Raw genomic sequence first — 24266 nt, 5'->3', positions numbered from 1 at the left:
TAAATTTCATTTAGTAACGTTTCATAATCTTAAATTGCCTGTTACTTTACTTGGAAAATGTTAGGACTTAACGCAGTTCTGTGTCCTCTGCATTATGGGACTTGACCTTCTTTAAAGGGTCCGAAAGAAGTGGGAACAGAAAGAAGAGATTGGGACTTGGTCTTTCAGAGATGGAGAAACTTAGAACTAAGAGATGCTTGCTTTTTTAAAAAGCAGGAATATTTTGGGAAAGTCTGAAGCCAATCTCCACTGTTGGAGAGAAGTTTTGTGGGACTTTGGAGCAGGCAGGAAGTCCTTTCTTGGGGGTATGGGTCCTAGAATAGATTGGGTTTAGGCCAGCTTGCCCCACCTATCATGATGATGTCCCTCAGTGAGCCAGACCTCACTGGGTGTTCTTGACATTCACTGGCTTCTGGGGACACAGATGGATTGTTCAAAGGCCAGGCAGATTATGGCTGGCAGAGCGCCAGTGCTGTGTGACCCCTCCAGTGTGGTGACCCACATTCCATTACCTTAAGGACGTTTTCCTCAACCAGTGGTCTCCTGTCGGAAAGGCACACTTAGGACATTTAATAAACCAGAAGTACTACTAGCTGTTACGGGGGTACTGATAGCTGATAACTGTCAGACTCATTTAAGCACTGTCCTGACAGTCCGTACCTCTGGTATACCAGAAAGACATTCCGGAGCCCGGGGCAGCCCACATTCCTTCTGTCGCAGCTTGTCGCAGCGTCTTCCTTGCTCTGGGTAAACGCCCATGGGAACTCGGACCAAGGCTGGGCGAAGCTGAGAGGAGGTGGGTGAGGGGGCAAGGGTTAGAGAGCTGGAAGGGGCTGGAAGGGCCTCTCCTGACTGGGAGAGTCGGAGCCACATTCATGTCAGACGTTGGAAGGGCCTCTTGATTAGGGTTTGGTATGTGGAGAATGGAAAGCCGAGTTGGTAAGCTTTCTTCTTTTCCTCCTAAATTCCACCCTGATAACAACAGAAAAGCCTATTTGACCTACATGGCATGAAAATATTTGAGCATTCAGGGTCAGGGGCCGGGCTGGAGTAGCTGTTGAAACCGGGTGAAATACAACTTTGGTGGAGATGTGGTGTCTCAACAAACCAAGGAAAAGTTACACTGTTCTCATTAGTGACTCGGGTTTAAGGTTTGAAGAACACAGCAAGCCTTTCGAAGGCAGTTTAAGGAATGGGTGTGGAGGGGGGCGTGGGGGAAGGAAATCTCAGCAGAATGCTTTTAGATATTTCCTGTTATATAAATGCTACATACTTCTCATGCCTTCAGCCTCCTAGCAAATGGGAATGAAGCCCATTGAGGCTTAAATTTAATTACTCTTACAAAGAAAGAATGTAGAAACTGTATAGGTAATGAAGGAACTCTAAAAACTGGCACAAAGTATGAGTTTTACTTTTTCATCCAAACCCTGTATATGTGGCATTTAAATATGATGTAGTGAAATATACTTGGACCCAAAATAAACATGTCAGAGTTTTTAGAAGTGCTTTTGTTTAATCTGTAAGACGTTCTGTTTTAGTAAAAGAGCCCATTGAGCGTTATGAGGTGCCTCATTTATTGTGTCCACCAAATCACTCGATGCACTACACAGCAACATTGTAATGTGCGCCTGCGCAGAACACGGTGGTGCGTCGATACTGTGGCACTCTGCACTTCTCTCCTCCCGAACCCTTTATTTCTCTCATCTGTGGTTTGTCGCTCTCCTTTCCTCCCACGCTGCCATAGCCAGGTCTATCTGTGTCGGGGAGCAGACAATGAAAGCTTTCCCCCTTTGGTTTCAGAAAATTAATAGAACTACATAAGACATGGGGGCAGTTGTCTGGGGTAGCCTGTGGCTCTCAGGGATGAGAGAAGCTAGCGACCTGTAATGCTTTGTGTTATATACATGCCGTCTGTCAAGTTCACTGCAGTGTGTCCGGGTGAACCAAGGTAGTCCTATGGTCAGAAGGTCGAGATTGAAGACCCCACTCCATCACCACTTAGCAGCTCTTTCCGGATAGTGCTCTCTGTTTCTCTGAACCGTACAGTAGTTTGCAAAATGAGGACTCCTCACATCTGTCTCACGGGGCTTTTGTACATGAAGGAGTTGGGATATGTGGAGAAAGCGGGCCTGACTCACTGTATATCTCAGGTTTCTGCAGGGCCATGGAAATTCTTCCTTTCTGCATAAGTAAGTAAGGCTGTTGATGTACCTCAAGTCACTTACTCATCGATTTAAGATTAATTAAGTCTGTATTTGTTGAGTACTATGTATTTTATTCTGTGCACTCCAGAGTACAGATCTGGACCCCATGGTGTCCAGAATGTGTACTAGAAAGTTGTCAATAGCCTAAGAAAGGCATAGATGAAATACTTTGGGATTAAGGGCAGTCAGAAGCCTGTTGGATGGCAAGTAACCTCTCAGCTCTTTATCCTGAGATCTAAGGCTCTTGCCAAGAGAGAACGGTGCTCTTCGTGAAACATCTCACAGATTGGAAGCGGTTCTGTAGATCTTGTTATCGGGGCTTAGACACGTAGCTGTTACCGAGGCACCAAGTGGTGGGTGATAGGGTTTCTGTCCCAATATATATGGCATCATGTGAATTTGGCAGATAAACAAAGGAAGTTGCGTTACTAGGACAAACCATCACAGTGTGTGAACATGGACCATCTCTGAGGGACATGACTCTTTGGCGTGGCTGAAAAGTGTGGTTCTTTTCTGCATGAACCATGATGATGATTTGAAAGGTATGTAACCAACTTGAAAGAACCTAATGCAATATACCAGAGTTAAACATACCTAGGAGCTCTTTCATTTATCAGATATTTACTGAACCTTTACTGTATATGCTAGGCATTGTAGGGAGTATAATGCTGAATCATTTCATGACTCAGACTGGTAAGGGAGATAAAGCTTATTACACGTGTAGCTCAGGTGTACAGCAGAAATGATCATTGAAAAGAGATACAAATTTAAAGCGCATTGGAGTTTTAGGAGAGGGAGAGATTATTCCCAGTAGATGTACACTTGAGTTGGGCTTTGTATAGAGTGATCCCATGACTCTGTCTGCTTGGGTGAGCCCCAGCTTACTCCTAGTGTCATGGTGTCCCACTCAACGAACATCCCCTTTCACTGTCAAATCATCCCAGTTTGGGTGGTAAGTTATGTGGTCTCTCCAGCTTTGAGGATTAGGTAAAACTTGACTTTGTGGAGATAGAGAACAGTGTAGGTATGGACAGTACTGTGAACAAAAACATGGGTGATGGGAAGGCTTTGGGGTACTTAGGAAAGACATGTTCAGAAAGTTTGTAACTTTGGGAACAGGAAAGGGAATCATTGGAGACAAAAGTTGAGATGGATGTTTGAGGTCAGATTTGGGGGTATCCTGAATGCCAAACTGCATACATATCTTGGATTTTAGGCAATTGGCAATGGAAGTCAGTGAACTTTTTTGTTTTTTAAGATTTATAAAGATCTTTGTATTTCCTTCCAGGTATAGTAAAGGGCTTTCTGGGGGCACAGGAGCCCCTGCCAATTAAGGATCATTTAGATTTCTATAGAAGTCAGTAGGAAAATAAGATATGAATTACAATCTATAGTGAGGTATTATTGCAAAAATCTAAAAAATCCTTAAGCTTTAGAGCATGCATTGACTTTGAGTCAAGCCCTGTGGTTTTATAGATGAAGAAAACTAACAATCAAAGAGATTGTTAACTGTTTAAGCTCTCCCAGCAAGCTCTTGGCAGACACTGACCCCAGGCGCCCTGATTTCTTGTGTAGTAGGTATCTCACTTCACCACAGAGTAGTATTTTCGGTACTTTGCGATGACTTCCGGCCCACAGTGGCTCTGTGTCATGGCTTAGTTGTGATAAGGTAAAGACACCTGTTCTACTTTAAGAATGTTGACCCTTACTTTTAAAAAATGTCTAGTGCCTAGAAATCCATAGAAGAAAGCAGACATCAAGAAGGGAGACGGTCAAACCAGTTAATCACTCCTTGTCTGTCCCTGAGTGTCAACGCGCGTGTCAACGATGGTCGAAATCATTAAGGACAAAAATTAAAAGCAAGGGCAGTAGATACCATTTTCATGCACTGAAATAGGATTTTAAATTATGGCTTGTGTACGGGACACCTGGGTGGCTCAGTCGGTTAAGTATCCGCCTCTTGGTTTCTGCTCTTGTCATGATCTGAGTCCTGAGATGAAGCCTGAGACGGGCCCGCTGCGTAGAGTGGAGTCTGCTTGAGATTCGCTCTCCCCTTCTCCATTTTCCCCTCCCCGACTCACTCACTCTCTCTCTCTAAAATAAGTAAGTCTTAAAAAAATAAATTATGTCTTATGTGGACATGCAGGAATTTCTAAAAAAAAAAAAAGTCTGTAATTATGAAGTGTCATCTTTTGATAGTCTAGATCTTTGTACTTTTAAAAACATTTGGAAATATTAAAATTAGCAAAATTGATCAAGTAAGTACAAGCTTACAAGTTCTTGGCATGTGAGAACTTTATTTTTTCTAATTATCCATAATTGTTTTTGATACTCATTGAAATTAAACGTGTTACAATAAAGCTGTTGAAGTCTGAGAAAGGACTGAAAGCAGGTTTTGTGTATTTTTTATACTTTATGGGAAGTTAACTTAATTTGTTTTAATCATTATATTTTTGGATGTCCATTGGAGAAATCCTGAGAAAATACAATTTTGGGGTGACCATGATGTACCCAAATTGTGGGGTGAATATTTTCATGCCTAAAAACCCACTTGTTTACATCACGTAGTATTTATGATATGGAAGCAATTTTGGAGATTCAAGACCTGGTGTAAAGAAAGGAAGAATTAGATGAAATGCTACAACTTCTTCTCATAAGCCATTTGTCTCGTGAAGTTGTATCATCAAATAAACACATCATGTAAAATTATGTTTTCATCCCAGGAACACCTTTGAAACCTGATTCGAACTTCATATAAATAATCAGGTAGATATTTTACCTAAGTGGAGAAATTGCTGTAAAATCAGTGGTTTCCCGTGGACCCCAGTTTGAGCTTCAAAAGAACAGCACACTTCAAAATGATGACTTTATTTTCTTTGGGATCTAGGTTTTCAGGTTCCTTAGAGAATAGAGTTCCTTAGGTTCACTGGACAAAACCAGAATAAAGCCACAGCAGAAATAAGGGTGAGAGGTTTCTTCCAGAATTCCAGATAGTTCTTATAAACCTACAAAAGACAAAAACATTAGGTTAGCAGTTGCTATGTCCTTGGCCAGGGAATGATTTCCACTCTAGAAAATAGTACGTCTTCTTTGATCTATCATCGTCTTGAAATGTCACATTCAGGACACAGAGTCCACAAGGGGGGAGAACTCACCAGGCCAGCCCGAGGCTCAGAGAGGGGAGGAATAAAACATTCAGAAACCTTCTGTGACCGTGATCTTCGGCTCTCTGACAACAGCTGCAGGGCTTCTACAGGCAAACTTTGCAGCTCTGAGGTCCTGGAGTTGTTGTCGTTTGGAAGAATGTGTGGGTGCAGGGAGAAGGCAGAGGAGGAAAGCTTGCTTGCCAGGTTGGGGAACTGGTGGGGTGCTGCAAAGGGGCGGGTACAGAACTCAGAGCCCGTCCTGCTGGGGGAGTGCTAGAGCGTCCAATGTTGAAATGCACTTTCTGGACATAGTTTTTCATTTATATTGATTTTCTTAGACTATTTTTTTTTTTTTTTGAGAGTGCAGTGGAAATAATAGGACAGAGAGAGTCAGCATATTATGACATCTAAGAAGAGGAATTTCCTCGAAATAATTTGTTTTTCTGCTTTATAAAAGGAGGAGAGTAGGTAGCTGATGCGAGCTTAGCATGACAACCACCATTTCAGATGCATCTGGATGCAAACTTGCTTTATTCAGCCGTCTTCATTTCTTCTTTGTATCATTCACATGTTACTTAGCACAGATGGCCTTATGGTAGGTTATTTCTGAATGTGCCTTATCTTGCCAGTTAGACTGTAGCCTCTTGGAGAGCAGAGTCAAGGGTTCAGAAATGAAAATAAAGGCATTAATGTTAGGGTGTAACACTTTGTGGAATGCTTTTCAGGTATATAATTTGGGATCTCTTAACAGAATACTGAATGTAATAGAAGCTTTGAATTAAAAGCTAGAATAAGATTATGTGTATTTTCAATTTTATTCAAGACTCACTAAAATGTGGTTTATACTAAAAGACAACATTGGTGAGATTTTCAAATGTTTAGGTCACGTGCTTTAGAGTACCACAAAAATCTACTTCACATAAGCTCTGAGCAAATGTAATGTTAACAGTTTATATGAGATTTATTATGGGTAAATTTAAAATCAGTGGAGACAGTAGAGAAAGGTTTGAGACTTTTGGAATTAAAATAGGAAACCTAAGGGAGATTTTACAACTTTGTTTCAAAGTTCTGTCTATAAGTGATGGACAAAGAAAATAAGTTCCCGAGGCAAAGCCATGGTCTCTGACCCACTTCCTCTGAGCCACACCTGATTCTCTCTCCCCAGAGTCAACCTACCTATGTAATGGGTTTTGTTGGGTTTACCTCTGTGTTTTTTTTTTTTTTAAGGTTTTTTTTTTTTAGATTTTATTTATTTGACAGACACAGCGAGAGAGGGAACACAAGCAGGGGGAGTGGGAGAGGGAGAAGCAGACTCCTTGCTGAGCAGGGAGCCTGATGCGGGGCTCGATCCCAGGACCCTGGGATCATGACCTGAGCTGAAGGCAGACACTTAATGACTGAGCCACCCAGGCACCCCTCCTCTGTGTTTTTAAATAACATATTTATATGTCTCAATTTTTTGGTTTTAGATTTTGAGAATCGACTTCTTGTTCTGGATGAGGATTTGGCTCTCACGGGTGCCCCCCACACCGCCCTTCCCCCTCAGCCATCATCTTGGGGTATTTTGTCCCCTTGTGAAGAAATCAATATTCAGTGTTTACATTTTATGACTATGTAAATACTGTTTCTGGATGACCAATCTAGTGTACTATAATTGAATTTCCTTTGTTTTTTCTGTGGTTAATAATTATCTCTTGTTTTTCATTGGTTTAATTTTCTATGTCCCTGTCGCCTATTTGCTGCCAGAACTTAAATCTCCTTAAACACAGCAGGTGTTCTCTTGGTTTCAGACCTCCTGCTCCTTCTGTCCTCCTGCTTCCGACGGGTTATTCGCTGTAACTGCTACACCTGTCATATGTTTATGGGATCTCCGTGTGCTGTCATCTTGTAGATGTGTCTTTGACCTGTGTTGAATACTTAATTTTTAGATCCCAGTCTTCCAGTTTTCTTGGTTTCTTCTGTCATTTTGGCAGAGTTGTGTTAGAAAGGGGACATAGGAGATGAATTTGTTAGAACTTTTCATTTCAGAATATGCCACATTTTTCTACTTTCATACCTGATTGATATTTTAGCTGGGGATATAATTCCAGGTTGGAAATAATTTGCACTCTCTGGCTCCTTGCACTGCTTTTCCCTCTCCCTCTGCCGACCACTCCCCATTTATGCTCTTCCTCTGTCAAATGAATAAATAAAATCTTAAAAAAAAAAAAGGAAATAATCCGCACTCAAAAATCTGATGATACTGCTTCACTGACTTGTAGCTTTCAGTCTTGAGAAGTGTGATGACTTTCTGATTCTTTTTTTCCAGTTTTATTGAGAAGCAATTGACATTCATCATTGTTTAAGCTTAAGGTATACAGCATGACGGTTCGATTTATATATACTGTGGCATAAATGTAGGAGTTTCAACTAACATCCTTTATCTGATTTAGATACAATTAAAAGAAAAGAAAAAGAAAAAAAATTCCCCTTTGATGAGAATGCTTAGTATTTACTCCTTTAACAGCTTTCCCATATGTCATGCAGAAGTGCTAGTTATAATCACCATATTGTACATTCCATCCCTAGTACTTATTTGTGTTATAACTGGGAGTTTTTACCTTTTGACCCTGTTTCTCCAGTTCTCCTTCCCCATGCCTTTGTCCTTTGGTAACCACGGGTCTGATCATTCTCTATGAATTTGTTTGTTTTGTAAGATCCCACATGTAAGTGAAATCATACAGTATTTGTTCTTCTCTCTCTGATTTATTTCACTTAGTATAATACAAGGTCATCCATTGCAAATGGTTGGGTTTCCTCAATTTTTAAAGCTGAATAATATTCCATTTTATGTATATACCACAGCTTCTTTATTCATTCATCTATCGATGGTCACTTAGGTTGTTTGATGTCTTGGCTATTGTAAAGAATGCTGCTAGTGAACATGGGTGTGCAAATATCTTTTGGAGTTAGTGTTTTCATTTCCTTTGTGTATATTCCTAGAAGTGGAATTTCTCCATCATATGGTAGTTTTAATTGTAATTTTTTGAGGTTACTCCATAATGGCTGTACCAATTTGTACTCCCATCAACAGTGCACAAAGATTTCTTCACATCCTCACCAGCATTTGTTATTTCTTGTCTTTTTGATGATGGCTATAATATCTTATTGTGGTCTTAATTTGCATTTCCCCAGTGATACTGAGTGATGATGAGTTTTTTTCTGATGTACCTGTTGACCTTTCATATATCTTCTTTGGGAAAAATGTCTATCCAGGGTCTCTGCTTGTTTTTTAATTGGGCTACTGTGGTTTATTTATTTTTGTTACAGAGTTGCATGAATTCTCTGTATATTTTGGATATTAACTCCTTATCAGGTATATGGTTTGCAGATATTTTTTGCATTTTGTAAGTTGTCTTTTAACTTTGTTGACTGTTTCTTTCGATGTGGAGAAGCTTCCTAGTTTGATGAAATCTTTATTTTTTATTTTGTTGCTTATTTTAGGCATCGTATCCAAAAATTCATCACCAAGGCCCATGTCAAGGAGCTTTAGTCCTATGTTTTCTTCTAGGGGTTTCATGGTTTGGGGGCTTACATTTAAATGTTTAATACATTTCAAGTTAATTTTTGTGAGGGGTTTAAGACGGGTCCAGTTTTCATTCTGTACATGTGAATATCCAATGATCCAATATCAGCACCATTTATAGAAGAGACTGCCTTTTTTTCCATTGGGTATTTTGGTTTCCTTGTCAAATATTAGCTGCCCTTATATGCTTGGATTTATTTCTGGACTCTCAATTCTGTTCCATTGGTTTATTTGTTTTTCTATCAGTATCATAGTGTTTTGATGCTAGAGCTTCAAATCAGGATGTATGGTGCCTCCTGCTTTTTCTTCTTCCTCAGGATTTCTTCAGCTCTTTGGGCTCTCTTGTGGTTCCATATAAATTTTAGGAGTATTTTTTCTACTTGTATGATAAAGTGCCATTGGAATCTTGACAGGGATTGCATTGAGTCTATAGATGGCTTTTGGCAATAGTGACATTTTAACAATTAATTTTTCCAATTATATCAGCATAAGATATCTTTGTGTTTATTTGTACCTTTGATTTCTTTCACCAGTGTCTTATAATTTTCACTGTAGAGCTCTTTCATCTCTTTGGTTAAATTTATTCCTGAGTATTTTATTGTCTTTGATGTTACTATAAGTGGGATCCATTTTTTAAATTTCTTTTTTGGAAGTTTTGTTGTTAGTGGAAAGCCTGTCTTACTCTTGATTTGTTTGGGGGGTGTGTGTGTGTGTGTGTGTGTGTGTGTGTGTTTGTATGTACTTTGGTGACCTGGTTCTTCTTTGAAGCTTTTACACTCTTGTTGCCTCCATGTTGTAAAATTTTTCATTGTTCTGCTTTGATTTAGGTCCTTTTTTGACCATTGTTTTGAGTGGGCCATATACAATCTGGAAACCTATGTCATTTTGTTCAGAGAAGTTTTCTTGCACTACATCTTGGAGAGTATCTTCCCCTTCACATGTATGTCATTTTCTCTGAAACTCCAGCTGCTCAGATACTAGACCTTCTGCACTGGTCCTCCAGTTTCCCTCTCTTTTCCTTTCTATCTGTCTTACTGTCTGGGACATTTTTTTCACTTGATCTTAACACTTCAATAGATGGGTTCATTTCTGTTCTCGTGTTGTGTATTTCCAAGAGTTTTAAAATTCTTTCTCCAAATATTTCCTTTTTGGTGTTTTGTTCTAACTCCTTGAAGGTGCTAATTGAAACTTCTCTAAACAAAATTGAAATTTTCTCCTATTTACTGCATTGCCTGTTTTATGATTTCTGTGTGTTTGTTTTAGATTCTGCTTTTATTTTACAGGTAGTGTTCTTATTTCTATGTTAGACATAACTGATGCCTTCCATCCTGGTTCTTAACTCCCTCTGGCATGTGAGAGGATTAATTTCCCTGCATTTATGTGACTTGTTTTGGCCATTGGACTGTGAACAGAAGTGGTATGCGCATCTTCCTTGCCCACAGGATTCATGTCATATTGGGATGGAGGTGCCACAGTCACCCAACATGTGTTCTGGAATGCTGAGCCAGGCTCTAGGCTTCAGTGAGAAATAAGAGATTGTTGTGTTTAGCCACTGAGATTGGCATTGTTTTTCGATGCAGCATCACCTGGCTTGTCCTGACTGATACAGCCCCCAGACATATTTAAGAACGAGTCATAAAATGCTCTTTGGAAGCTCTGTATTTGTGGGTAGAGCTTCGTTGTGTAGTGATCTAGCCCCGCCTCTCTGTTATGGTATTCCCAGACATGAATGTCAACAGAACTCTTTTCCTGTTCTTAATAGTTTTCTTGGGAAATTCCCCACCATCCCCTCCCTGGTAAATATAAGCCTGATTGCCAAGATTCTGCAAGCTGAGGAGGGAAAGGGAACGGTATGTAGACTGCCCCTTAATCCTCCTGTTGTCAACGATGTCTTCACTCTTTCAGCTGTAGCAGCTGCCCAGGAGGGAGTCCACAGTCCCTGTCTGTGAGCTGTTTGGAGAGGAACCGTCTGTTTCTGACCAGGGTGGGCAGAAGCAGGCTGCAGCTCTGATTACCACTTAACAGACTTCCAGCGAGTCCTCCCCGGCCAAGGCCTAATGTCTGAGTCCTTGACACCGGAATTCCAGAGCCAGGTTAGGGGTCTGTGGTATGAATCGATCAGCTTCTAAGCTTGCTTGCTTGCTGATTTAGGTTTCTATTCTCACGTCTGCTAAGTCAGTTACTACTCTGCCATTTGCTTTCCACCACCTCAAATTCTGTTGCACTTGATCCGCCCTTTGTCTTTTTGTGTGTATGCCTTTTTTTATCCCCTGGCTGCTGTGTTCTAGAGGGTGTGTATGTCATCACGTGTATTGAGTCTATTGTGTTTGCTGGAATTTCCTTAATGAGGGATTCCCCCCAACATTTTATTATAAAAAATTTCAAACATACAAAGAAGTGAAAACAATGAACACATGTATATTTTCTGCTTAGATCTGACAAATAACTTATTGCCATATTTGCTTTATCTTCCGTTCCTCTCTTTACATATATGTATATGTTATATTTGTATCTATATTTAGCTTTTTTGCTGAAACATTGGAAGTTAAGATATTATGCCCCTTCACTACTAAGTAGTTTAGTATATATCTTCCCAGAACGAGAATATTCTCTTACACAACCATAATACCAATTATCATAACTATGGAAATTTAAAAAAAAAAAAGTTCTGTAATATCACCTTATATCTACTATATTTAAATTACCTTTGTTGTTCCAAGAATTCTTTTATAACCTTTTATTCCCCCTTAAAAAATGGGACCTAATTGAGATAAACATGAGACAATTGGTTGTTGCTTCTCTTTTGGGCCAAAAGCCAGTTCTTCAAGCATCTTGTATTTTGCATTTTTTCTTTTACTTAATCTTGAACTGTAAGTACCAACACCTGTAGAACTGGATTAATAACTGAAATCGAGGCCCCGACAAGGAGATATTAGGTCCAGTATCAGGGAGTCACTGAAGTTTATTTCATAAACAATCTTAATGGCTTGTTTTTCTAAATCGGGGTTACTAATCTAAAAATTTACCAAGCAGTGTGCTTTGCACATTCAATTCACAACCGCTGTAGATAAAGAAGCAATATTTATCTTTGTGGTGATGAAGAGCTATATTTAGAGCTCTGCCCAGCCCACTTAACCTTGTACACTTTGCCAGCATTCAAACTCCTGACTTCTGTGCACTTTGGACTGAATTTGAGTCAAAGCTCAAAGGGTGTGCATTTTTGTTTATGACTGAGGGCTGATCTCTGAAGTTAGTATAGCTATCAGACATTCCTGACATTCCATATGTCTTAATTTTTAGTGCTTTGAGGACCTGGTGCTATGCCAGAGGTAAGTAGAGGGTAAGAGCCCAAGGAAATAAATAGCACCAGAGAAACTCTTCGAATAAGTTATAAAAATTCAATCCCGTGTTTACCAAAGCAGATGCCAGGTATGGCATTGATTTGTAGCATGTTAGTGCCATTCCTTAGGCTGCTTAGGAACATTTCCTAGTTTTCAGTTATTTGATTCTTGAAATTCCAACCCTGGAGCTTTAAAAAAGTTTCTGTGATTCTTTTGGTTTGTGTGTTAGTTGCACTCGGGGCCAAGATGAGGGGCTTTGCAATGCAGAAGTCTTGCATCCGGAGAGCAGTTCAGTGTTTGGTTGACGGGGTCGTCAGCAGATGCAGTGATTGGCAGAAAGAACATTTATTGAACGCGTGTTGAATGCACATCAGCCATTGCTCTAGGCACCAAGGACTGGAGTGATGGACAAGGCAAGTCGTGGGAAGGTAGGAAGAAAGACTATCAGTAAACAAGACAGATCAAACATGATAGCAGCTTTGAGGAAATCAACTGAGTCATATGACGGGTACTGATTATTTTAGTTAGACTTGTGTATTCGTCAGCTCTGCCGAGTTAACAAGCAGCCTACAAATCTCAGTGGCTTTTATACAGTTGTCTGCTTCTTGAACATGTTGTGTCAAGTCAACTAAAAAATAAGAAGTAAAATAGTCACCTAAACTATAAATCCAAGGAATGGGGATTACGCATGATTGATAATTTGGTCACTAAAAATGGACTTTAAGAAATTCAGATTTGTCTCGGTCCAGTCATATCACCAAAGAGGGGAAATGGATCTTGATGTTAATAACTTAAAATTATACTCTTTACATTTAATAGAAAACAGTTTAATACAAAGAAGTCGAAGAAGTAAATTATAGGACCTTTGGCCAGAAGCTTTAAATGTTTTGTTATATTCCTTCAGTGTACAGTTCAGGAAAGGCTAAATAATAGAAAGATGTTTCCTCTTTGTAATGAAGACATTATACTTAAAACATGCAAATGGATGGTTCATCCTCTTAATGGACACAATATATATAAGATATGTGAATAGACACTGTATAGAAACTGACTAACCAATGTTACTTCCAAATTTCCAAAGTAACACATATGGGGGCAGGCATAGATCTTTTGCAGGTGCATATAATAGTCATCTTTGAAACATGAAGCATACTTTTCAACATGTGCTTTTTCTTCATCAAGAAAAAGAGTGGGTACACAGAAGGTGATGGACTCCTGGACCTCAAAGCTTTCTTTGCAGGCGTCAGACATGGTTTCATTTGTGGCAGTGTGATCAGATGTGCCCAGGGTCATCCCATTCTTGAAGACTGGTACTTTCAGGTCAGTCATAATGAGACGTCTTAATGCCAGGTTAGGATCTACTAATAGCATCGCCCTAGCATCAGAAATTTGTTCAGTGCAATCTATCAGGAATGCAGTGGCCACAGCCAGAACAACCTACTTTTCTTGGAGCATTTACCCAGGCAGGCTTGCCAGGGATCCAGGGAAACAACACAAGCTTCCCTTGATGAACAGTGTGATGTTAATTTGCTTTGTATCTAAATGTAATGCTATCTGTAGGCGTAGATCATGAAAAAGTAAAAACCAGAGGATAGAAGTGAAGCCCCAGATACTTCCCTGCAAGTCACCAAGGCTTACTTCTTAAGAATGTCCAGCCTGGAAACTTTGTGACCCTCGGCATGGTAGCTGGAACCCAGCCCAGGCAGCCAAGCACTCCAGTACGTGGCCCCCAGCTGCAGGGCTGCAAACCTGGGAACTGCCCAGGTCAGGCACCCTGGCCTGGGGTCGCCTTCCCCTCAGGAGCCATCATCCTGTGTGCTATGTGTAGGCGTGCTACGGGCGGCACCGTCTGAGGCCAGCTTTGGGCACCTGTGCCTGAGCAGAATTCTTGTCCGTATCCGCCCGAGGGCTCACTTAGGAAGGCTCGGTACAGCGTTGCTTTTAGATACAGTTCAACTGCCTATTGGTACCAGAGGTACCAGAAAGGCTAAATAAACCGTGGTCTAAACCTTCTATAAAAAATGAGAGAGCAACACGAAAGGTCCCAATTTCTGTCTTCGGATGAGTGAGGGAAACTGCAGAATGACACGTGCAGCGTATTATGTTAACGCTGCAGACCGTTTTCTAGCTGTTTGCAGAGACAGGTCTGGAAGGATACACACTACGTTGGTAATTGTGGGGACCCCCGAAGAGAGGGGTGGGGGGGAGAGGGGACCATCAAAGGGAGGGGAGGTGGAGGAAGCAAGCTGTGTGGGTTGAGGTGGTGTCTGGGGTTTGAGCCTGAAGGATTTGTGATGGATTGAGTAAGGGTTCTGGGGGTGAGGGAGAGGGACAGATCAAGCCTCTGGGTTGGGGATCATGGCATTTCCCAAGATGTGTAATCTGGAGGAGTGGTCTTAGGGGAAGGGAGGAGGGCGGATGGGAGCGAGGGTTATGTTTTGTGTGAGTTCAACATTCAGTGTGGTTATGAGCCCCCCCCCCCCGCATAACCCCTGCACACACACACACACACACACACACACACACACACACACACACAGAATTATCGGGTAGATGTTGGCTGGGTGGACTGGGTGGACACTGGGTCTCGACGCAGAAGTGTGACTTAGTGATCACTCACTTGTTTTCTCTAACATCTGTTGAGCACCAAGGGCCATGCTACGTGCCTAGAGAAAAACCAGGAGGGACCCATTGAATAGAATAGACAAGTCAACTGAAAAAAATGTGAATAATATGAAAAATGACCAATTGGGGGCGGGAAAAAATACTTCCCAAACCAGAGCTCGTACAGAGCTCCATACGATGCTCTTAACTTGTAAAGCTTAGGGGGGCAGGATGGCTTGCCTGGCAAGACAGCACATTCCAAAGGCTCTTTTAAGGAAGCTGAATCTCAAGGACAGCTGTAAGGTGAAGCCGAGCTGGGAGAGAGTGGTGGACAAGGGTGGACAAGTGGTGGAGAGGGTGTCCAGGCACATGGAGCTGCAGTGATAAAAGCCTGCTTCTGCTCCCTGTGCATCGGGCTGACTGGTTTTTCCTTTACTTTGCATGGACTCGGTTAGGTTTTTAGCAGTGGGTAGAGTAGACATCAGAAGTACAGATGTCCTGCCTCTGGGCAGTAAAGTCGTGTAGGATTGCCCCCCTTTGCCAGCGCACAAACATTAGGATTTTCTGGTGTTAATGAGGTTAATAAGCTAATACCTTGTTGGTCTGAGCTGGTTTTTCTTTCTTCTCTGATGTTCAGTATTTGTAGACCACTCTGCCAATAACTTGTGCCAACCATGTCATAAAACTTGGCCCTTCACACTGAGCTTGAAGTCGGATCATTGTTTCTCTCCCAAAAGCTAACGTTTGTTTGCAGATGGTCACAGCAGCCTTATTCACACCAGCGGAAACAATCCCAAGGTCTATAAAGCGGTGAATGGCTAAGCAAAATGTGATATATCCATACAATAGGACACTATTTTGCAATAAAAGGAACAAATTCTTGACACACACAACAATATGGATGTACTGCAAAATAACATTATGCTGAATAAAAAGCCAGACATCAGAAACCACAAGTTGTACGACTGACTCTATTGTTCTAACATTCCAGAAAAGACACATCTGTAGAGATAGAACTTAAATGAGTGGTTGCCTGGGGCAGGCAGTAGGGATGAGGGGGTGACTGCGTCTAGGCACAGGGGATCTTTTCGGGTTGGTAGGAATGTGCTAAACTGAGATTGCATGGTGGTTTTAACTCTACACATTTACTTAAAATTTCTGATCTGCACACTTAAACCATGGGGAATTTTATGGTATAGACGTTAGACTTCAGTAATGCTGTTCAACGGCAACAACGAGGCTTGGGGTTATAAAATTCCAGCCTGAGCCGTGACTGCTTCCCGTGGTCAGGATGGCGGGAGAGCAACCATCGTGACGGCATTTGGTGTCGTCGGGAAGAGGCCGTGCCCGTGTTGACTCTGCCAAGTGCGTTTCCTGGCCAGAGGATTCCTTCCCTTTTGACAGTATGGGGTCCCTGGGACATCAGCTCGAGAACTGGGTGCTCCGGTCCCTGGAGAGGCTCACGTAGGGTCCTTAGGAGAATTACCTGGTGTTCAACGGAACTACCTCACTGGTGTGATGTCAGTCGTTTTCTGATGGTACAAAAAGCAGATACACTCAAAGTTCATTGGTTTTCAAAGCAAACATTTCGCTCTCCCTGGGGAACACTTTCATGCTGCGCTTACATCCAGAGGACAGATGGCCCATCCCTGGTTATTTGTGGAAGAACTGCTGGGGGACCAGAACCGTGCTTTCCCCCATCCTGTGCATCCCAGTGGGGGACAGAGGCCATCAGTAGAGATTTGGTGGTCTGGTGAACGCATGAATGAAATGTTCCTTTGTTGGTAGTTTTGTTACGACTTCCTGTGGGCAGGAGTGAAGAGAGTGAAGTGGGGTTTTCCCCTTCTTCCAGTTGAACTTTGTTGTCAGAGCCCTTCTTTCTGTTTTCTGCTTTTGTCCCATTAAATGTGGGTACATCCCAACGCCTTGCCTGGCGCACTCATCTCATCCATTATCTGATGTCCCTGTGGAAATTTCAGTCTGTATTTCACCTGCATGTCCCTCTAGCACTTCACAGGCCACATCTTTTTTAAAGGTTACTTAATTGCTGATAATTTTGCTTATTCATGCTGCAGTGACCATGCTCAAACCACAGAACCAGAAACTTCTGTGATCCAGCTTTGACTTTCAAGGACTCCTGTCTGGAACCCCACATTTATAGGAGCCTTTTCTCTTCCCTGGCAGCCTCAGATGCTATTATTTCCCTCACGGCATCCTGTCTGCTGCCAACGCATTGCTTTCCTTTCTCCCTGGATGTTGCTTACTACTGGATGGTAAAATGGAAAACCGAACTGTTTCAGCCCCTCTCCAAACCAGCGGCTCTCCCCCTGGGGCAGGCAGCAGGGAGGTGGGAGGAGGGAGGGTGGAGCCCTACCCTGAGGCTCTCATGTAGTGGTTTGAGGGGAGAAAGTTGGTAACTTGCATTTCTAGTAAGTTACTAGTCGACCCTGATGCTGCTGGTTTAGTCTGTTCTGTTCACTATTAGGTTCACTTACCTCAATTTAAACTTGTCGCGACGATGGTTCTCCTTGCCGGGGTCTTCCATTGGCCTAGGACTGGATTTCCCAAGGAGGGTGTCGTAGAATGGGGACATCCCATTAAGTACATTTTAGTCCCGTTAACTTTTTCTGTTGTAAGGAGTCAGTCTGGTGCTCCTATGTCTTTAACACCTTTCTAATACTTAGTTGCCTTTTTAACAGAGCCAGCTGTAAGCTTTACTTCTGTGTGAGGAATTCTCTGAAATGTATCGCAGGATCTTGTTTTCATTGTATTTATTTTTCAGTGGCAAGAGTTAAAGGACTGTCGTCTGAAACGCTGGGGGTGGGGACAGAACCCAGAAGTCATAAAGAATTCTTGTGTATCTTCTGTGGGTTTCATACTTTAGCTTCACTTACCACATGTAATTCTTTTGACTTACCTGGAATCAGTACAGTTGGAAGGAAGATACAGAAGCTAGCTTTTTTTCCCTGTCAATCCAGTTTTGCAAGACTTTTCTTCTTCTCTTATTATTTTTTAGAGAGGTGGGAGGGGCAGAGAAAAGAGGGCGACAGAGAACCCCAAGCAGATTCCCTGCTGAGCACGCAGTCTGTCTTGGGGCTCAGTCTCACAATCCTGAGATCATGACCTGAGCCAGAATCAAGAGTTGGACATGTAACCGACTGAGCCACCCAGATGCCCCCTCCCACTACGTTTAAATAATCAATTCTTTTTCTTACCCTAAACAAAGTTCATGGACTAGTAATATCTTTGGAAAAAAAAAATATTTGCATCCTGACTAAGGATTAATGCCAACATGTATTACAAGTTGCTACAAATCAGTATGGAGGGCAGACAGCCCACTTTTAAAAAGGACAAAAGGAAGCAAGTAAACATATGGAAAAGTTACACACCTTTTGTAGTAATTGTTAGATTTCCCCTCTCCCCAGGACCTTATCAGGTGTGGTGGAACCTGGGTAATGGGCGCTCACTACCACTGTGGAGGAGAGTATTTAAAAATTTTAAATTTAAATTTAAACTAAAAAAATTTAAATGCTGGAGCACCTGGGTGGCTCAGTAGGTTGGGCCTCTGCCTTCAGCTTGGGTCATGATCTCAGGGTCCTGGGATCGAGCCCCAATCAGGCTCTCTGCTCAGCTGGGAGCCTGCTTCCCCCTCACTCTCTGCCTGCCTCTCTGCCTACTCTTTCTCTCTGTCAAATAAATAAATAAAATCTTAAAAATTTTAAATGCTAGTATGTCTTTTAAGATCTCTTTAATATATATTGATGTTTTTAAGTTTTAAAAATATGTATATCCTTTGACTCACTGCCAGGAATTCATTCTAAAAAATAATTACACTGCTGAAAATATTTGCAAGCATGTACACGGAAGCATTTCTCTTGAAGGAAGACGAAACTAATGTCTGTTGATTAATGATTTGTCAAATAATGGGCTATAATCCATTCCATGTATGTAGATATTAAAATTTTGAAGTAAATGTGTAGTTATGCTCATTGAAGTATTTCTGACTTGTTTTGCAAACTAAATAAAGTCATAGAAAATGCACATAGCATGAGCCTAATCATACATTTTGTAATAGCATGTGAATTTATAGATAGACTGAAAAGATACCAAAGTGTGGGAATATATATCTTTCTCTAGGGAAACGAAGGCAGGACTTTACAAATAGTTTATTCTATTTTATATATTTTTTGTAATGAGAATGTATTACTTGTGTTTTTTAAGGCAAGGCTCAAAAATATACTGTATATTTTATTTAATTTAATATTCTGATCTTATAAAAATGTGCATAATATTATATGTGCTTCAGTATACGGGTATATGTTTATTTAAGAAAAATGTAGCCTGGAGTGACCACACTGTGCACTAGGGTTTTTCCCTATGTGATAAGGGTTATAGGGATTAAAAAATATCTTCCCAGCTCCTTAGATTTTGATAAAAGTAGTACAGGATCATCTTAATCATTGAGTCAGCCTCTTTAAGAAAGAGCTTGACTACAGTAAGGTTGTAGCTGTCCAGGGATTGTGCTGTAGGTTAGTTCTTTGTTGTTCTGGCTGGAGCACTGTCTCTTGAGTGAATCCCCCCAGCATCTTCCAGTCCTGATCCTTGAACGGCTCTCACCTGTGATGGCGGCCGTACTACGTGTGCTCTCCAAGCTGTAGTTAGGAGGACGGACGAGGCGGTCTGGGTGGGTTTGTTTGTTTGGATAATGATCTGTTAAGCCCTCTTCCTCCCACCAGCATTCCTCTCTTCTTTACTGGCATATCTACTTAAATTCTCAAACTCTTTTCCAAAACCAAATAATCCAATGGGCAAACATTTCTTGGCACTTAGGAGAGAAAAGAGGTTCAGGTTAAAGTGTTTGCTGACCACTCTGTTTTCTTCTGTAGGGGAAAATACTTGTAAAAAATGGGTGAATTATTGTAACACCTGCAATAAATTCTTTCACCTCTCTGTAACTAAGAATCTGTTTTCCGTTTAGCTATTCATTTGTGATACATAATGTAATTATAATAAACCAAAGTAAGTTATAGGACCAGACATTTTGGTGTAATATCAAGAGATTTTTCTCCTTTCTTGTCCCACAGTCTTTATTATCAATATTCATTCCTATATTTTATCAATGATCACTTAAATATTAACCTTCATCTTATTCTTTTAATAAATGCATTTACTATTACATTTATGTAAATTGAAAACTTTAAAAATAGTAACAGTCCTTCCATAATTGTTTTTACTCCTGTCTTTCTTTCTAATTTGCATCCATTCAGTTGACACCTACTCTGACCTGTCGAGGTAGGTACCTTGCTAGGGTTGGAGAGAGCAGAATGGGCCCTGCCTTGGAGAAGCTCAGAGGCTGTGGGGAAGACGGTGGCTAGTAAGAGGCCTTAGGTGGCCGCGCCCAGTCTTTGGAGGAGTGGTCCTGTGGGACAGAATTCAGGAAATACTGGGTAAGAATAGCATTCCTAGGTTAAATGGAATCAACTTTTTAATGGTTTTCTAATACTGTCAAATTGTTTCTTAAAAGAATTGTATCAAGTTACAGAATTATGAGCAACAAAGGAAAGTAACTGATTCTCCACATCCTCACCGGAACTGAGTTTCATTAAAAAAACAAAGCAAAACAAGACAAAACAAAAACTCGATACCCTAACAGGCTTAAAATTAAGCCTCATGATTTGTTTTATTTGGCATTTCTTTTTTTTTTAAATGAAGTTGCACATTTTCACATATTTTTATTATTTAACTTCCTCTTGTGAAGAGATCTTACTCACTTGGAGTCTTGGCATTGTGAGGACTCGTTACTATTTTTTCAAAATTGTTTATTGAGGTGAAATTCACATACCACGGAACGAGCCACTTTAAAGTGGCATTTCCTGCCCTCACACTGTTGTGCAAGCACCGTCTCTGTCTGGTTCTGAACCATTTCTCTCCTTCCAAAATCCTCCTCCGGCAGCTTTCCCACATCCGCCCCCCTCCCTAGCTTCTGACAGCCACCCCTCTAACTCTCCATCTTCTTGGGTTTATTTATACTGGATATTTCATATGGGAGGTATGTGTGATCTGCGGGATCTGGCTTTACTTAGCCTAATGTTTGGAAGGCCCTCGCATTGTAGTGCGGTAGCCACACTATTCCTTTCCGTGGCGGGGCGATCCTGCATTGCGTGTAGATGTCACACGCGCTCTGTCCATTCATTCGTAGGTGGACATTTGAGGTGTCTCACTTTTTGGCTCCTGTAGACAGTGCTGCTGTGACCATGAATGGGCTTGCAGTGACTTGGGTACATGTTTCCAGTTCTTTGGGGCATAGACCCAGGAGCAGGAGTATGGGGTCATACAGTAATTCTGTGTTTAACTTTTGAGGATCTGCCAAACTATTTCCTACAGAGGCTGCGCCATTTCACCTTCCCACGGACAATGTACAGGCCTCCCCCTTTATCCACATCTGTGTCAACACTTGTTACTTTTCATATTGGGGGTGCTGGTGGTCTAATTATAGCCATCCTGGTGGGTATGAACTGGGACCTCATTATGCTCTTTATTTGCATTTTCCCGTTGACTAATGATGTTGAGTATTTATTACTATTCTGTATGTGGGTGAGAATAGGAAAGAAAAAGAAAACTTTGCTTTTCAAAAACTTATTTTAAAAATTTGTGTTTTTTGAGGGAAAAAAAAGTTTACTTAAAATTATATGAAACGACTTCAGTAAGAATTATTAAGCCATTAATTTTGTCCAAACATTACATAAACATAGTTTTCATCATATAGGTATTTCTGCAGCCAAGCCTCCTGCCTCCAGTTTCATTTTTAAATTGAGTTTGTTTTCATTTCTCCATCACCTGGGTGGATTAGGGCTGTGATTAGTGGTTTAACTAGGGGTTCTCAGAGTATGGTCCAGGGGCCACAGTGCCGGCATCACTTGGGATCTTGTTAGAAATACAGGTTCCCCACCTTGCTCTACTGGGGCAGAACCTGGAGATGGGCTCAGCAATGTTTTTGTTTTTGTTTTTTAGGATTTTATTTACTTTTGAGGCAGAGATAGTGAGAGAGAACACATGAGCATGGGGCATAGGTAGAAGCAGGCTCCCCGCCGAGCAGAGAGCCCGATGCGGGGCTCCGTCCCAGGACCCTGCGATCATGACCAGAGCTGAAGGCAGCCCCTTAACCAACTGAGCCACCCAGGTGCCCCCCGGGGATCTGTTTGAATAAGCCTTTTAGATGAGTTGTATGTACACGTAGGTTTGGGAGCCACACTCGAAACCAGCATTTCTAAGTTGATCCGTTTAAAGAGCTCCTGTGGGAAATTCAGTTCACAATTTTGGCCTTACAGATACCAACATTTTTTTTTTTTTTTTTTACTTAAAATAGGCAAACAATATAAACAATTAAGTCGAATCATTTTATAATCCTGTTTCAGAATTGCGTGTATATAATATTACTTAGGAATTGCAATTTGGTCTACAAACCCTATCAAAAAGATGTGTTTTTTTAAAAAGCAATTTTTGCTCGTTGGTCAAATCGTCAAAGCACACAGGAGTCGTGTGTCCCTGATATGTCTCTTTCCCTCTCTCTGTGATTGTACTTGACATCCTACTCCTTAGGAGCCTCTGTTGCGAAGGTGGGCAGCGTGAAGGCCTGTGTTGTGGGGTGCGTGGCCTTTGCCAGCCACAGGAGCCCCTCGGGCCATATAGACGGCCCCAGCATACCCCTCTGCCTAGCAATGCTGCCTCAGCATCCTGACCTCTCCAGAACTTTTGAAAGGGGCCCCTTTCTTGCTGCGTCTTCCAGAAACTGGTGGTGAGTCAAATCCCTATCAGGAGCCAAATGCACACTTTAGAGAACAGTGCCAGCCTCACACGGGATCATCAGCCCAGTGGCTGGAAACTACAGATGGTGACTAGAAAGAGGTACGCGTTACCCAGTCCCGTGCTTACCGGACTAGAGTTGAAGTTTCTGTCCTGCATGGGCTGTTCAAATGGCAGTAATACTTGTATGTACTTCGCACAGGTTTATGAGGACGTAAGGCACACATTTACACATGGTAAACAGGGAATGTTTTGTATTTTTAGTGTAATTACTGCATGTAAAAGTTGACTTCTAGAAGAGTGTAGGCATTGACATTTTTGCAGACAATACGGTTGCGTCCCCAAATCAACAGCATTAGCAGTGTGGTCTTTCAAAGGTGAGTCAGGCACAAATATTGCCTTCTCAGGTGTATATTCGTGAAGTAGCTCTAGGATGGGTTAGGTGGCATAAGGGAGATTTTGATGGGGTCTCCCTGAAGCCCTCCAGATTTAAGATCTTTGGGTTAGAATGAAGAAATGGTTTGGGAATGAACATTAAAGAGAAGGCAGAAGATTTGAGGAAAGTTTTTAATTTTTTTTTTTTAGTGTGGAGGGATTGAGTAGATTTATAGGCTGAGGGGAAAAAATGAACGATACAAGAGGATGTTCATACTTGACACTAACTGATGGGATGTGATTGCAAAGCAGGGAGAATCTGGTGGAATTACAGACAGGAGGTTGGCAGGCTTTGGAGTAGAGAAAGGGTGTGAGCAACAGTGAGGGCAGCCAGCCATTTGGGTTCAAGGAGAGCAGGTTTGGGAAACAAGACCGTTGTGTTCAAATATTTGAAAACCCATCATGCAGAAGAAAGATTGCGCTCGTTCTCTTTGGCACCTAGGGAGGAAAAGAGCACCAATGGGTAAAAGTTCGAGGAAGACCAGATCTCTGGCCACCATGAAAAAGAGCTGTCTGAGAGCCCAGGAAGGTGCAAAGATGACATGAACTTGGCCTGGAGAAATGGTCGGGCTCCGCAGCTACGGCACATCGGGTGAGCCATTTAAATCATGGCACCCCAGGCTCCTCCCTGACCCGGTGTACTGGACTCAGGACTGTCCCAGTCTGGCCATCCTCCTGTCTAATATGGTTCGTTTTGAAGAATTTCAGCTAATTTCCCCAAAGATACGAAGTTAACCTCGACCCCTCCTCTGAAGTAGTCTGTACTTCTCCTAAGAGCGGTTTTCTTCTTGCTGCCACCACTCACCCTTTTTTGGGATTTCCCCCTTTCTGTCCCTTTGCTGACTCTGTAGCGATAGAAACAGATAGACGTGCTGAGGGACCTAATTAACATCATTACAAATTAATATTCTGTCAGGCCTCTAGAAGGATTCCTGGTGTTTTACCCTCCTTTTAAACTTTAGATTGTGAAACGCCTCCTTCCTTCCTGTTGCAGAGCAAGTTCAGCGGTGTCCGTGTGGGCAGATCCTGTAGTAATCCCGGACAGCTCGCAGTGTAGACTCTGCTCTGACTTGGCCCGACAATGACAGCGGCAGGTGCCACAAAGCAAATGAGATGCAACGTGGGGGGTTTGGGGGGTAGAAAAAGAATAAATGAAACAAGATGGGAT

At 41.7% G+C, this 24266-nt stretch overlaps 1 protein-coding gene across 2 annotated transcripts in view; it reads left to right on the top strand.

Moving 5' to 3' along the window:
* The window catches only part of WWC2 (WW and C2 domain containing 2), a 202421-nt gene that overhangs the window by 66778 nt on the left and 111377 nt on the right, over window positions 1-24266 (top strand). The window lies entirely within an intron of this gene.

Source organism: Mustela nivalis, assembly GCF_964662115.1.
Source record: "Mustela nivalis genome assembly, chromosome: 20".
Classification (NCBI taxonomy): Eukaryota; Metazoa; Chordata; class Mammalia; order Carnivora; family Mustelidae; genus Mustela; species Mustela nivalis.
This window is presented reverse-complemented; position numbering and strand designations above follow the sequence as displayed.